The sequence below is a fragment of the Vulpes lagopus genome, chromosome 12 (genome assembly GCF_018345385.1).
Source record: "Vulpes lagopus strain Blue_001 chromosome 12, ASM1834538v1, whole genome shotgun sequence".
Classification (NCBI taxonomy): Eukaryota; Metazoa; Chordata; class Mammalia; order Carnivora; family Canidae; genus Vulpes; species Vulpes lagopus.
Window position 1 is genome coordinate 33,027,714 of NC_054835.1, and position 4,031 is coordinate 33,031,744.

Below are 4,031 nucleotides of genomic sequence, written 5' to 3' on the forward strand. Positions count from 1 at the left end.
AAAAGAAAAGGAAGGAAGGATGTGTAGTTGAAGGGGTTGGCCAGACAAGGTCCTGAGTTTTCCAATGAGTTCTATTTTGCTTTTTTTTTTTCCTTTTTCCTTGCTCCTTTTTTTGTTGTTGTTTTTTGTTTTTACTTAAGTTTGATTTGCCAACATTTAGTATAACACCCAGTGCTCATCCCATCAAATGCCCTCCTCAGTGCCCATCACCCAGTTACCCCAACCCCCCGCCCACCTCCCCTTCTGCAACCCTTTGTTTTCCAGAGTTAGGAGTCTCTCATGGTTTGTCTCCCTAATTTTTCCCACTTAGTTCCCCTCTTTTCCCTTATAATCCACGATGTCCTTTGACAGATGAATAGATAAAGAAGATGTAGTATATATATTTCACTTCTTTATGTTTGTCTCCTTGGGGAATGTCAAAGACATAGAGGTCTGTGTATAATAGAGAGGAGGTAGAGCAGACCTTGCCCGTACAGATACTTTCAGAACAAAAAAGAAGAAATTTTCCCTTTTGGTCCAGCCTTGCTAAGTATGTCAACAATAAAATATAATCAGAGCTTTTCCTATAAAATCAACCTAGGTACTTATATTGGGGAGATGGAAAATGTAATCCAGACAAACCAATCTGCTCACTAAACCAACCAGCCAGTAAAATATTTGAGAGTTCAGGTAGCCACATGTGCTTTAAAGGCAGGAAGCTGATAGATGCCAAAAGTACTAGAAACTATTTGAAAATGTTGAATTAACTGATAACATTTAGACAATATCCTATGTTATTATTCAATATCCTTTAAAAATGGACAATTCCCCTTCCTCCACTGGATGTAACAGCACCTATCACAAAGCAGAAAAATCAAGCACAATTCCCCCCAAAGCAGACATTTCTCCTGATGTATACAGGACTGTATACAGACCATCTCCTGAAGGTCTGTGATGAAATAAATTAAGTAATGAGGGAAACCGCTTGTCTCTTTGTGGCTGGATATATAAAGAACTTCGGTTACAGCCTACAATTTTTGCCCACGTACTGAAAAGAACCAAGAGTCTCTTTGAAAGAAAAGTCAGGGATGCCTGACTCAGCGTCTGCCTTTGGCTCAGGGTGTGCTCCTGGAGTCCTGGGATGGAGTCTCACATAGGGCTCCCTGCATGGAGCCTGCTTCTCCCTCTGCCTATATCTCTGCCTCTCTCTGTGTGTGTTTCTCAGGAATAAATAAATAAAATCTTTAAAAAAAAAAAGTCAATGGTAGCAAGTTTTTTACTTCATGCATTGACTACATGTAATTTTGCTAATGCTAACTTCTGAAAGATTTCATCCTCACACCATAACCCCAGCCAAGTTGGTCTAACCCAGATGCACATAGAACACAAAACTTGCACTACTCTATGATTATTTCTTGTCACAGTTCACTATTAATATTGAGCATTATCACATGTTGTTAAAGAAATTATTCAGTAGAAGAAGTGGCTACATGACATTCTCTCACTCTGTGTCATGGATAGTTGAATCAGATAAGGATCCTTTACGTTTCTGGGCATTCTCTTTTTCCAGGAGAACTCCAGTAGCCATGTGAATACAGAGAAAGCAACTTGAAATCCTGCTCAGATTCTGATATTTTCAAATTGATGAGAAACAGTGGAAAAAATATATTTTGGTACACTTTGGTTCAGAAAAGAGCTTGACCCTTGATCAAAGCCTTATGAAACAATAAAAAACACAGTAAACTGGAGATCTCAAAATAATAAACATTGACTTCAAGGAACTATAAAATTAAAACAATAGCAAATATTTATTAAGTGCTAAACATGTACTGAGCATTCTGCCAATGTTCTCAGGGCAGACACTTGATCTCACAATGTTTCTGTGTGACAGGGACTTTCACTGGCTTCATTGTGCCACTAAGGAAACTGAGGCTCACAAAGGTGACGTGTTAACTCATGCAAAATCCAGAGTAAGCAGCAGAACCAAAATTGAGTCAAGGTATTCCAGCTCAGGAGCTCACAATTTTAAACATTAAGCTGATTTGAGTCTTTCTGAGGAAAATAATCAAAAAGAAAAGTGTTCTATCGGCTCTAAGATGCCATACCCCCAATTCAATTAAAGGATGCTTGAAAATAATCTATAATCGAAAGGCTTTGCTGAAACTAAATCTGTGTTACAGAGACAAAAGTTAGTAATGAATGATTATATCCTGCTCAGATTCCAAGGGGTTTTATTTGTAAAGTGCCAATGAGGTATGTTAACATGAAGACTGCCCTGTGAGAGTGACTAGAAGCCAGGGTATTTTCAAACTCTTGAATGCCCTTCTCAGAGGCAAATTAAAGTCATGTGTATAGAGCAAAAGACTAGGACATCTATTTACTAGGCATATAATGTTGGAAAAATTGCTTAACCTTTCTAAATCTATTTCCTTGTTGGCACACACACACAGACATATACAAATATCCTATTCCAATGTCAAATGGTGTTATGAGGGTGGCATAAATGTCTGTGAAAGGGAGTTCTGCTGCTGGTGATGGTAAAATAAGTAGCTTGTGCCCACCTGCGCACTGAAAACAAAAAGAAAATTTGAATTTAAAAACTCTGCTCAAAAGCATCAGAGTGGTAATAAGACAATGAGGAATGACTGGAAAAGGTGCTAGAGACAAGGGGAAAAAAAGCCCAGTATTTGGAGCTACTTTTCTTCTAGGACATCTGGAAGGGGCAGCTAAACAGCTGAGAAGTTGAGTAGAGTTGTAGACAGACCTTTGGGGTATGAAAACAAGCTCAGGGATGCCTGGATGGCTCAGAGGTTGAGCGTCTGCCTTCGACTCAGGTGTGATCCTAGGATCTGGGGATTGAGTCCCACATCCACAGGGAGGCTGCTTCTCCCTCTGCCTATGTCTCTGCCTCTCTCTCTCTCTCTCTCTGTCTCTCATGAATAAATTTTTAAAAATCTTAAAAAAAAAAAAAAAAGAGAAGACGCTCAGACCCATTACCCCAGGACCCGAGTGGGTTAAGAACCAAAAGTTTACACACCAGGAGTAAAGACGTACTGAAACTAGACTGGCCTTCACAGGAACTGAAACTCATATGGGATACAGGAAATCAGGGTTTCCTTGTGTACCAAGACAGGGATTCTGACTGAAAGAGGACACAGTGGGAGATCTGGGATGCTGTAAACACTTGGCCTGACTACTGTCTGTAAGATTTATTGACTTTGTGACAGCTTCTTGGCCTCTACAGTTAGGATTTGCATGACTTTCTCTACTGGTTTTATATTTCAATAAATGCATTTTTAAGACCTTTATTTTTAAGTAAAGAAAAACTTTAAAATATTCTCTGGTGTGGTAGAAGTTTACTATTCTTTGTCTGGTATTTTCAAGAGTTTTCTCAGGAGGACTGATAAGTATCTATAATCTCTCTCAGTTTCTCTCTCTCTCACTCAGCCTCTCCCCCATCATATACATATGTCTCTCTATATATACATGTCTATAGATATATAGTCTATATATATATATATATTCTGCAATACCAAACTTTTAGATAAAAATAAGCTAATTATCAGAATATATCCTGAAAATCTAGGATTATGTAATGCTGGACTGAGGTTTCTGCTTCTTCCCCAAAGTTCTGATAATGTGAAGCCACAACATTCACTGATGACAAGTAGAAAGCAGAGAATTCATGACTGTATATACTGTTGCCACGTGGGAAGGAAGAAAAGAAAGAAGGCAGACCTGAAAAACAGGTCCCTGGGGTGTTGAAGCCATTCTATTTCCAGGAAAATGCACAGTTGGCTTGTATGTCCATTTCCTCAGACTCCTCAATGACCTGTTTCTCCTAGAGTATAACATCATGTGGACATACTCAACTATTTGGAAATCTCATTGAGCACAATCCATTAATGTAAAATCTTTTGCCAAAGTATCTGGAATACAATACCATGAACTTATTTTTCTTTTAAAAAACATTCATCTCTCTGATGCTTAATCACATACAGTAGAAACAGGGATGGCTTAATTTCCTAGAAGAATTTAATGTGAGGTGGAAT